Source organism: Mixophyes fleayi, chromosome 2, assembly GCF_038048845.1.
Source record: "Mixophyes fleayi isolate aMixFle1 chromosome 2, aMixFle1.hap1, whole genome shotgun sequence".
Classification (NCBI taxonomy): domain Eukaryota; kingdom Metazoa; phylum Chordata; class Amphibia; order Anura; family Limnodynastidae; genus Mixophyes; species Mixophyes fleayi.
In genome coordinates, this window is record NC_134403.1 from 118,677,389 (window position 1) to 118,690,543 (window position 13,155).

A 13,155-nucleotide genomic window follows, 5' to 3' on the forward strand; every position below is an offset into this window, starting at 1 on the left:
CCTTTATGAAACTGTGACAGAAAACATTCTTTCTTTGGTCACACCTTTGTAAACTTTGAGGACATTATGTCAGGTCCTAGCAGTGGTGAAAACAAAGTGCAACTAAAATTGAAATGAAGTGCCAGTGACTAGTTGCTGCAGTTTGAGGATAAGTGTGATACTACAGTAGTACTGTGATGTGATAGTTATACTAAGAGAAATGATAGCGATGAGCATTTATTGTTGTCCCTGCTTAAGTTTGGTTAGAGATGGATGAAAGTTTAACCCAAAGTGATAAGTCTAAATCTGGTATGTGCAAAAAGGTGCTAATGTGCTCAGACAATCCCACATTACTAGGTACAAAGATAGCAATGCAATGGCTAATGAAACAATGGTATTGGAGCAAATAAAGGTAGCACTGATGCATGCTCATCCGATTTATTTAGACTTAAAAAATTATGATGAGGGACAAACATTTGTCTGCTGTGCTCAATTTAAATCATGTGTCTATGAAGATTCTGATGACATAGTGTCTGATGCAGATTGGGACTTAGGCCTGTGCAAAATACTCAAATTTGCACTACTCATGTCCACAAAGAATGAAGGCATATGTGATGTCATCTGACACTGCACCTCCTTATGACTGGAACGCAGAACAGGAGATCGAAGAGGTCTGCAGGCTGAGTACAGAAAGGGTCTGTTTGCTCAAATGCAAACAGATTCAAACCTTCAGGGACATGCAGATAGCCTATAAGTAGATTTGGTGTAAAAATCTGTGCTGGTGATGATCATAAATAATAGTTATGATTTTTTAACAAAAACATATTGCCCCCCAAAATAGCATGTTCCAAGCACCACTGCTCAGAGCCTATCATAATGTAAATTAAGCCAGGGCATGTGCATCATGGAGCTTAATTTCCTAAGAGATTTTAGCTCACAAAAAATGGTCTTTCCATCCAGATAGCAATGGTCAAGTGCATTATATGTGCACAAAGGGTGAACTGAGGTTGACAGACTCTAGAATGTTGGTCATGATGAAAATACACCATAGTCTCTTTTGACAGAAACAAGCAAGACCTGACAAACCAGATGGTAGTTCCAAAAATAAAAATGAACATGTTAATTATACTTACATCGTTGTCCTTGCTGATTGCAATGAGAGAAACAATAATTTACAGGTTGATTGTTCTGAGGCTGAAGTACAACAGTATATTTTCAGTCATCATCACTTAATGTTTGTAATAATTCCATGGTAAAAATCAAGAGCTGTGAACGCTAGATGATTATTATAAGCAGTATCAGACAGCAGGAAAAGTGTAGCAAGACACATTTTACATCCCTGTCCCTATTTGCACACAAAGGAATAAAATATATTTTTAGAAACTACAGCTTTCAACTTGAACCTGCATTACTTATGAAAAAAAATGGTTTGTGCAGAACTGAGATGACAAGTACCTGATTGCTATTATTTTTAAACAATGCTGTATCCAGTTTATACACTGACCCAAAAAAAAACCTAAATGTTAATCTGTAAGCAATACTCTAGCATTTACTCACTACCTGCTGTTCCCACAGACAATATACAGTTGATAGGAAAGTGGAGAGATGAATTGGAGCTGGAATCCTGCAAATCTGGGCGAGGCAGCCTGTGACTTACATGTAAAAACTTTAAAAATATGAAGTTTGATGCAATTGATCATCTTGAGATGAAATTCAGCTGAATCATGGAAAACAAAATTTCCAGGTATTCAGACATTCGTACTGGGCATGATAGCTTAGGAAATGAGGAAGATAACAAATTGGTGGTGAGGTGTAGCAGCTCTGCTATGCAGTGTGATGAGACTTGTTTCAAATGTAGTCATTTTTTGTATATTCAAAAGACGGTTTTCAATTTTCATGTGAAACAGTGGCGTGTGTACTGTATACAGACAGACTACAACATGTAACATTCCAAAAATCCACACACATAAAACAGATATAGGGGGGTATTCAATTGTTAGCGAGATCCCTGGAAAACGAGCGCTCGAAAAATATTAGCGTTAATACGGTAATTAGTCGCTGAATTTCATCTCGCAGCTCCCTGAGTAAACTACCGTATTTACGGTATTTACGTGCATATTACCGTATTAACGCTAATATTTTTCGAGCGCTCGTTTTTCCGGGGATCTCGCTAACAATTGAATACCCCCCATAGTGTCAAAACCCCCCAGGTAAATGGCTAAATGACTCCTCAGTCCAAACCTGTATCTGTTCAATGGTAACCTAAATCTGTAATTGTCACCAGGTAGCAGATGCTGTCTCCTGGGATAGACAGAGGCACTTCAGTAAGCAGCAGGCAGAAAACAACACCATAAGTCCAAAATATGGTATATAAGGCTTAATGGCTGATATCATGACTTCCTTTACCTTCTTACCCTTATTTAACTATAACCTTAAATAACTGACACAAGACCTGAGTGTGGTAAATTTAAATGATTTATTTAAATATGGTGATGGAGAAGAGAGCAGTCAGTCCGACGTCTGCCAGGCAAAACCCAACTGTCCCTGAATTAACCATTGGGACCTCATCAACTGGGGGGACAACCAATTAAACCCCTGGGTTCAAGTGGGAGACAACCAATCACACCCGGAGCGCACATATCTACCTTAGCAGGACACTGCGTCCCGGTCTTACAGAACCCGCCCATCCTCTGGGTTAGACGGAAAGCAACCACAGGGCAAACCACAGGGGTGATGTACCTGTACCGAGACTACAGACGATTCACTCGGAGAGAGGCGGGTTCAGCATGTCCACTTCCAAACCACTGCCCGTCAACTGTGTTTTCAGGGAATTCTTCATCCAGGATCACGATCAGCCGTGCCAGCATGCCAATAACTAAGCACCAACACAAGAAGCATCCATTCCTATATTCGTGCTACCAAGTACCGACAACCAGGGAGGGTGGGTGGGCAACATCCAGAACTGCAGAGACTGATTAATTCTTCACCTATCCCACTTATAGACCCTGTCTACACCTCACCTATGACACCAGTTAACTAATAAACTCCAGCGAATAATCCAGTTTAAAGATACAGCCTCAGTTTATAAATTGCCTTCAGGCTTATTTCATCCCTCAGTTCTTATAACTAGACTCAGCTAGTTTTATTAGACAAGAAAATAATGATACATCATGTAAGTAAATTTTAACCTGTATAGCTACTACTAACAGTATAACAATATTGTCCCTCTCTAAGGGGTCTATTTATGAAGCGGTGAAGATCCTAAAATGATAAAAGTGCCAGAAAAGGCTCTTTCACTGCTTTGTCCCATTTAACAAAGCCTTAAGCAACCTTCAGCTGTTTAGCATTGTCCCCATAGAACTCTATGGGAACGGAGAACTGAATCAATTCATCAAGCTTTGCTTTTCACGACTAGCATTAAAATCTTAACACCGTCTCAGGATGGCGATACTCACCTTTTACGATGGAGTGCTGCCTCTTCGATGGCTGCATGTTCCTCCCCATTTTAAGCCAGAGTTGACTATACTGCTAATGCATGATGAAACATCACCGCATTCACAGTAAGTCAGCTCTATTTCTTCAATGGAGCAAGACCCATTGCAATGAAACAAAAGTTTTGTTGCAAAAAGAGGTTTTCACAGAGGATTGCATGGCTAGTAAATGTTCTTGAATAGCGGCGGTACATCTTTCTGCATTGTGGCGAGCAGCATCGATACAGATAATTAAGTACCGCTGTCCACTGCCCACCAATGATAGATAGAATCTTAAATGTGGGCGACCTTGGGCCTGATTCATTAAGGAAAGTAAACGACAAAAAAGAGTAACTTTGAACCTTGGCCTAGTGTCCAACTCACAGACAGTTTTCAAAAGGTTTGTCTGACAGGAACATGGATGTCTCTCTCTTCATTGGTTTCGTGAACCTTTCCCTAGGTAGTGAGAGAGACACACTGCAGACTGACACACCCTTTAATTTACACCTTGCAGCTATAGCTGCTAATGAGCCTGCTGCTTAGCTAGGAGGCCAAAAGACCTGAACTGGGACTCCATGCACTCCAAGAAACCCTTCAACCAGCTCTTACTAAAGCCAATCGGATTAGAGTGAGACTTCAGAGAGAACAGTGTTTACCTGTCTGCAAGGTGGATATGTTAGCAAACACTGAGTAAACAGGGGCATGATGACCAAATTAGCATCACTGTATGCCTTGTCCCACCCATTTGGTGACACAGATACTATCACAAAGTCACACCTACCTCTTCTCCTCAAAGCCCACCACAGTATCCACTGAAAGTAAAGCATGAAAAGTGGACAAGCATAATATTAATAATTCAATATATAGTTTGATCTTTAATTTGAGGTAACCATTTGGAGAACAGCCATCATTCCTTATCAAATTCTAAGCACGTTCTAATGCTGCTCAAATAAACCTTTCATTTAGTTTGGTCTATCAATTAACATACAGCTATTCCAATCATCTTTAGCTATGCCAAACATCATATATCATACCATCACCTTCTCACATAAAATCTCTCCTTGCTGCTTTGTCTACGGTTTCTCCGTGCCACCAACTTCTGGGAATTTTTCCAACAATGTAACCAAATCCTTTGTTTTATTGAACTTGTAAGACTCTTATTATATAAGCAAACACTTGTTTTGTACAACAGTGTTTTATTTGTTTGCTTTGTTACCTTGCAAACAAAAGGGAGGTGTCTAATACTTTTCTCAGTAAACCAACATCCTCAATGAACTGACACACAGAACTCCTGTTCAGACAAGTACAGCAGATAACACAAAGAAGAAATGTTACATTTAGTAATAGGGCGCATATCTATGTTATTTATTTCTATATAATCCTTAGAAGACCAACGAATTTCTGCAAAAGAATATAAGCCTATACAGTGCTTCAGGAAGATATTTAAAAATCATATTAATTTTACTATTATTATTATTATTATTATTATTATTATTATTATTATTATTATTATTATTATATTAGTAATAATAAAGTAACAAGTTCTATTTTGCTTTGTGAGCAGGACAATGCATTATATAATAAAAGTGTATACTATTGGTGTTATGTAATGTATATATTAATGTAGTCAGTTATTTGTGCTTACACAGAGAATCAAGAATGCAGTTATTCCAACAATAACAAAATCATATGTAACAGAGCCACTGTAAAAATAAAATACAATGCAAAATTTACTGACTGCATGGAAAATAGGATTACATTGACAATGACTAAAAGACATCCCAATTGTTTTCAATCCCCCTTAACAAATAATGACTGGGCCATTAAATTATTAAAAGATCACAACTGCGTCAATGGCACTATATAGTTTGCCACTTACAGTAAGTCTGCTTTAAACAAGGGAAAGCATGACACATTCTGTCCTATTACTATATATGTACTGTATAAACTTTGAACAAATTGTTCAATTTAAAGTAGTGGATAAAAGATAAGTAGTGGCTAATGTCACCACACAGTGGGCTTAAATTCTGGGCTTTTTACTTTACAAAGCTATGTTTAGCCCTGGCAACCATCAGCCTGATCAAAAATATTACAGCTTGGAAAATGATACTATCTTGCTGTGTAAAACCTGTGCATTGTACTGTAAAATCAACTGCATTGGTTGCAATAACAATTATATAATGACAAACCAAAGGAGTAATGCCTTTTGTGCTTTTTTTTGTCCATTGTGCTCTGGTTTTGTAAATGGCCCCTATAATGAAAGCATCTAAGTTAGAGTAGAGCAGACAAATCTTTTAAAAACCTAGATGTTAATTAAGAAGTGGACACATTTGTGTTCCGAATGTACATAGGACAATACACATGCAAATTAAAGAATACTGTGAGTATGTTGAGTGTGATGTATTTCTAAAAGTATCCAGCTCAAAAACAGTAGTAGATAGAGGAGCATATTTTGTAAAAGATAATAGGCATGTAATTGAAGATAAAGGAAATTCTGTTTGAAATGGAGCATTCATTCACAGGGGCAAAGCCAGTGAGTTCACAGAAAGTATTACTGAGATGATATTTTTTGACATTTGACATTTTTGATCCATACAAGCACTCTTTTAACTACTATCTTAGATGTTTCTGATTTAGTCATTTAACTAATTCAATTGATTACAAACAATATAGTGTAAAGTCTGGGTAATTTATGGACAGTGCATTTTCTCTTGTTTTTATGCTAATTGCCAGGCTGACTCATGTGTTACAATGTTGGTTACATGCATCCCTTACATTGTATGTACACTGACCAATATGCCATATGTTATGTACATTTACTTTTACACATTATCCTTTCAAGTTTGCTATTGTACATTTACTTGGTTATGTGCTATTTTTACATTTTACATTGGATATTTATGAGTAACATCAGTCGGCACTCATAACATAGTAACAGGAGGTGCAACTCATACTAGCTTCATAGCTGGGGAGGGGACCCATGTCCACTGTCAAAGCTTCATGTGAATATGTAGTTTTTTATTGAGCACCTGTCTCTCATCTCAATGCTCACACTGCCTAAGTCTGACAACGCTTCTCTTCCAGAGTGTAACCATAGGAAATGTAGGGTAAGTGTGGTGCAATGTAGTGAATCTTTCTCATTTCACAAGACATTAAATCCCTTTATTTGTCTTATGCTTTTTTGCTCCATCTTTATGCCTGCAGATAATGCAGACATATAATGTTGTGATGAGATAGGTGGTCTCTCTTCAGGACAGTGCTGACTAGGACTCACTACTACTATCAGGTCCAGGATCATGCCTATGTGGACATCAAAGCCTCTGCAGACTGTGCTTTCTTTGTTGACCTATAAAAAACAGGAGGACATTGAGCTCAGTCCCTTCCATGTGGGTTTAGGAGTGAAGAGCATGGCTCAGTAGCCAGGATTGCTCATTAAAATTACAGAGACAAAGACGCTGGTGAAATATAGGAGCGTGTAGTTCACAGTGTGGTGAACGCTCTGGTATTGTCACATATTTGATTTTATTTTGTATGTTGTTTATTTATATAATAAAACGGTGCATCTTTTAGAATTTATATTTTCTATGTCATTTGTATAACCTTTGGATGAAGAGTGCTAAACATTACAATGCTATCCTTACAGGGTCCCAAACATTTTTTTCATAGGAACCTAATGCCATTGAAGCATGGAAAGTGTGATATCAGTTTTTGCCAGGAAACATAAATGTAAATAAAATCTTTATTACTGTATCAAAAATGCATTATTTAAATATACATGATTGAAGTGTCTTAATTTATTCTTACAACCCACGTGTAACTTCTATGATGATAAAGGTAAAGTTCATTTAGTAATTGGTGAAAAAACTAACCATGATCTGATATACACGATGATCAAAAAATCACAAAATACATCAAGGCAACTGGTTTAGATAAAAAAATCCCACTGATTCTATTAGACAAAGTATTTAAACTTTCAAAATGCAAATAATTCATATAAAATGTGAAAAAAAAGCTGACACCTAGACACTCACTAGTATTGTTTGGATGTCCCATCTTTGAAATAATATGGCCCTTATAAGATATTTTCTGGTGACAATAACACCCTACAGTACAAAAACCATTAAGCTTTCCAGGGATAGGGGATTTATAATGTCCAGATCTCCCCGTCCTGACTTAAATAAACTTAGGTGTCCCTTCTAGTGTTAAGTATCAATATCAGAATATTTGAGGAATAAATTACTGGCAATAACAGCACAATTATCATGAAGTGAGAAGGGTAAAGTTTCTCATTCTGGTGCCTGATACACATAATCCAAAACAGATGGTCAGTTAAGCAGGACAGCTTGTGTCAGGAATACATAAAAAGTGTTTCAAAAACACCTTAAAAAGTATAATGTTACTAACTTCAATTTGTAACAAATGATCCAAGGTAAGGAACAATGAAGGAGAATTATGTTTAAAAGGTCAGTGAACTACCAGAAAGATCTCCATTGTTGGACCTTTTCTGTCATGTGTGTGTTATCCTCTTACACTGTCCTGTATCAGTGGCAGTGCCCTGCTGTTAATGCTTAGATTGTTATGCATGCAGTTTATATGTCATTCCCAGTTTCATAGCATGTGCCCTGTCAACCTTAACTTCCATAGTGGAGACATTAATGCATCTGAGGACACTTTCTGAAAGGATAATACAACTGCATTTGGTAAATAGTGCATGTATCAACAACTGGTTGGAGCGTCAGACTTTTCCTCTAACTAGTTTCAGAGTTTGTTCTTTTGCGTGTGTCTGGTCTATTAACTCTAAGCTTGTGCTCATATCTTGTTATTATCCCTGACTGTTTGCCTGGCTTACTACCAGTCCTGTTTAGATCCTTGCCTGTCTGATTGTTTGGCTCAGATTTGTGATTTCCATCTGCGTGACTAATCTTTCTGGTAACCCCTATCATTCCTCAGTCATTCTAGTTCTGCTGCCTTCTCTGCCTATGTACTCTGTTATGCCACTACATCCCAGCCTCTGAGAGCAGAGGTTTTTTTAGTTTTCCCAAGCTGCCTACTAGCACTTCCCTATTAATTTTCAAGTTGTTATTCCGCATTGATCATTTTTTGCAGTATCTTGCTGATTATAACACCCTGCTAGGCCCAACAATGATACTTCAATATGTTATATTTTCATGTGTCATCTTCTCCCCAGACATGATAATCCATTCTTTAAATCAGGGCATTTGATGACACATTAGCAACTGTTTTTTTCATGGTAGCTTCCAAAGAAATTGAAACAAAAACTTTAAAAACACTTTTTACATTTAAACACTTTCCTAACTCTTTGAAGCGTAGGGATGTATATGCCCTCCCATTCACCATCTTTGAGTAAAAATGCATGGGCATGATTGTTGTCTGATGTTTTTCATCATAGGTCTAAGTCTTTTCTTATCCCTCAGGAGTGGAATAAAATTAAAGCATATGAAAACCCAGAGAAATTAATTAGACTGATCCCTATATTTTCCTATCTCATTAAGCTTCTATCATTTACAACCAAAACCCAGAGTCTTCAAAATCATAATTGGTGGTATATTACTCCACTTGTACTATAGAAGATGTTTTCTTTTACCTGTATTGTATGGTTGCACTTACTGATTTTGTTGAAATAAAGTACTCACTGAGACTCAAGTAATAACAGTCCAAATTGCATCTGCAGAAGATGTTACATTATTATTATTATTATTATTAAGGAACCACAAAATTTTTGCAGCACCGTACAGAATACAAACATTTGACCATACAGGGTAAAACAGTGCAAAACAAAAACTAAGAATACCAAGACTCCAGAAATTCCAGGCATATCAATTATAGTGAAGGTGGAGCAGAAGAAATGGTATAGAGACAGGAGGGAAGAGGGCCCTGCACGTAAGAGCTTACATCCTAAAGGGAAGGCAAAGAGACAGCAAGCACAAAGGGCGTTAGAAGAGGGGATCAAGCGTAGGAGAAGTAAGGGTCGGGAAACAAGCGGTAAAGAGAATGAACAAGAAGAGAGGATTAAGTGGAAGGCTGGTAGGCTTTGAGGAAGAGGTGAGTTTTAAGTGCCTGTTTGAAGGAGCAAAAGCTAGGGGACAGTTGGATGGAGCATGGGAGGTCATTCCAGTGGAGAGGGGCGGCTCGGGAGAAATCTTGGATTCGGGAATGGGATGAGGTGATCAACATGGAGGAGAGGTCATTGGCCGAATGCAGGGAGCGTGGATGGAGAAGAGGTTGGAGAGATAAGGGACAATTGTGTAGGAGAGGGCCTTGTAAGTGATGTGAGGAGCTGGAAAAGAATTATGTAGCGAAAGAGGAGTCAATGTAAGGCCAGGCAGAGAGGGGAGGCAGAAGAACAGCAATGTGAAAAGACAAGGAGTCTCACAGTTGCGTTAAGCATAGAATGAAGAAGGAAGAGGTGAAAGAGGGGGTGACCGGTGAGGAGAAGGTTACAATAATCAAGATAGGAAATTATGAGTGCATGGATGATGGTATTGGTTCCATCTTGAGATAGGAAGGGCCGGATGCGGGCAATGTTACGTAGTTGGAAGCGACAGGATTGGGCAAGCAATGAAATATGGGGGGCAAAAGAGAGGGAGGAGTCAAAGGTGATGCCCAGACAGTAGAGGTGGGGGACAGTAGAGGTGGTGGTGTCAATGACAGTGATAGAGAGAACAAGGTGGGATGAGGATCTAGAAGGAGGGAAGACAATGAGTTCTGTCTTAGCAATGTTAATTTTGAGAAAGCATGAGGACATCCAAAAGGTGGTGGAGGAGAAGCAGTCAATGCGAGAGAGGAGGGGGAAGGAGATCAGGAGAAGAGATGCAGAGTTGAATGACAGCAGCGTAAAGGTGAAACTGAAGACCAAAAAAGAGATGAGAGCACCCAGGGAGGAAGTATAAAGTAAAAAGAGTAGAGAGCTAAGAATAGAGCCCTGAGAGACTCCTACAGGGAGGGCGGAGCGGGGGAGAATGAACCAGACGTGGAAACAATCACTCAACTGGTCCTGGAATATTGGTCTGGCCTGGGAAATTTAAAATTATGATTTACAAACAGTGATTTTCCCATTCTAATCTAGTATTAGGATATTTCTGATTTCCCCTTAAATTGGATTATGGAAATTCTTGAGACATAAATGATAACCAAGTATATTGAAAGTAGGTTGCCATTGTAGCCTTGACCCAAATGTATTCATGATTAAAACACAAGCAACCCTTTTTCTGCAAATGTATGCTGTGACTATCCGTACCCTGCTACCAATATTTTTCAGGATAGGTAAATATAAATTTAATAAATATCAGTTACCAAATTACCTTTAATATGCAAACTATAATTTTAATTTTATTAGAGACATGAACAGACTCATGACCAAAAATGAACCAAAATATTACAAGCACCTAACTCAGGTCTGTTATATGTTTGCAGAGTGTCAGACAAAAAGCAAGTGCAAGCTAAAGTGGTCACCATGGTGCCCAGGGATCAATGTTAGATAAATGATCCACAAGGTAAGTGAGAAGAGGAGATGTGATAGGAGGGGAGGGTGTCCTAGAAACCTTGGAAGACCCTTTAACATTTTGTTATGAGGTCCCCAAATTTCTAGTTATGTTCCTGTCTCCCGTCTCTAACATTTGCAAAACGATTCATAGTATTGGTCCAAAATAATTTATATATCTTTAATTATTGTTTTAAGTTAATTAATTAGGCTCACAGTAGTAATAATAACATATAATGCATATTTGTAAAATTAGGTATGTTTTCTAGTAACTCTTCATCTCCATTAGTGATGTCTGCAAATTTTAGATTGGCAAGGATAGAATTATCGGTTACCAATCATATCTTTGGAATGTTCACAGCAAATGATAATGAATTCCCAATTGTTTACATATAGTACATTAAATAATGACCAAGATGAAGTCTCTACACAAGTAATTTATAATAAAATTAGTTGATCATTTTAATTTTGTTTTTGTCTACAATACATTTTATGGGTTTGCACTGGTGGGAAATAGCTTACCTAATATATTATTTCTTAAAAAAGTAATGAAGACCTGTACTATAAAGTACAATATACTCCCATTAAATGAAGCATAAGGCCACTGAACAAGTGCTTTTTACTAATTATTAACCACTGATTACAAAGGATGTCATGTCTAATGACTGTGCTTAGGTTTCATTTACAGTATATTTATTATAATTTATATGATTTAGCCATTTGTACCTGTACCTTTAGCTATGCATAGAGAAAATCTACTAACATGTTGCAGATTTAAATAAAAATGACAGAAATAATATTACCCTTGTGTATGCCAAATAGTGTATTTGTCTTCAAAATGGTCAATAAATCAATTAGTGTGTGATTAAAAGATATATCCAGAAATATCAGAAAATGTAATCTAGTGCAGCAACATAGTGGCAGCCAAATAGCAATACAAAGTGCACTGTTACAAGCAAATCCTCAAAAAATCATGTATAGAATAAATGTAACCTTTTTTTTTAGTTCATTAGGGCACCTTAAATACTGTTAATCTAACAAATGACACATTTATGTACCATATTTTACAATGTATACATGATTATTCCATGCTAAAAATGTCCATACAATTCTCCAACAGTGGACTGTGCTGAAACGTGTAATTGAAGGTGCATAACTCCTGTGTATGTATGTGTGCATAATAGAAATGTGCAGTGGAAGCAGATGTGGGTGGGGGCATTGCAGAGATAACGAGGTGGAGTTTTATGTAAAATGACACTCACTCATTAAACCCTCTCTCACTGGGAAGGGCTTGAAGGCTGAGTCAAAAGTCAAAGAATCTCCATGTTTACGCCCATTTCTCTGCTTCTAGCAATCTGAGTAATAGTAATCCGAGCTAACAAGAAAGACTAGAAAGAAAGGAATGAGAATAGAGAATCTGACACAGGCTACATCTGCTGCTCAGTGCAAGTGACTGTCAAAAATGTTTATTTGCTGCAAAGCAGCTTGGCGAGAGTTAAACTCCTCAAGTACTGTCAGGATAGCCTGGATGTCTGCTTAGAATTTTAACTAAGAAAAAAGATACGTGTTACTGGATAAAAAACTATATACTAGAAGCAAACTATGCAGTGAGAGATTCAGCTCCTTCTTCTGATTGCAAGGATCGTTGTGGATGTGTTTGAGCTTGCAGCAAAGTTAATTTTGAGATGTCAAGGTTTATCCTAGTGAAAGGGTTTGCTTCTAAAAAACACGATTACCTGTCAGATTGTTGGGACTTGTATAACATCTGATTTAGCTCTTCACAGGTAAGAATATATCCCTGTTATTTTGAATATAATGGTAACATAGTACCTATGAGTATGATTAGAATTTGCAACACAAGAATCTATATCATATTGTGCTTTGTTTTATAAGCAATACATGCTGTGATATCCTAACTATTAAGGACGAATACAGCAACAGACTTTTATGAAATTCGTTACTGTATTGTGGTTTCATGTAACTTTTGACACCATTGTTATGCTGTACAGGATATATGCTTTTTGCACATAATATTTGTATAGGTCAGTAGTTGTGTGTTGCTCCACGTTGGATATCCGTTTTCTAAGGCAGCTACAGTTGGAAATGCAAAATACCAAAAGCAGTGACTGACTTATGAGTAAAGTAATAGGTATAGATTAAACATAGACATATTTTGTTGTCGGTAAATAGTTTTTTTTGCCTTAA

At 37.4% G+C, this 13,155-nt stretch overlaps 1 protein-coding gene across 2 annotated transcripts in view; it reads left to right on the plus strand.

Annotated features, from left to right (window-relative positions):
• SLITRK6 (SLIT and NTRK like family member 6) overlaps positions 1-13,155 on the plus strand; it is a 125,674-nt gene that overhangs the window by 76,949 nt on the left and 35,570 nt on the right. The window contains exon 1 of one of the 2 annotated variants that reach the window (XM_075199889.1): positions 12,300-12,734. The exons of the other annotated variant lie outside the window; for it this stretch is intronic. The gene's annotated coding sequence lies outside the window, so the exon portion shown is untranslated. Of the gene's footprint in view, positions 1-12,299; positions 12,735-13,155 lie in introns of those variants that run through there. 2 annotated transcript variants of the gene reach the window in all.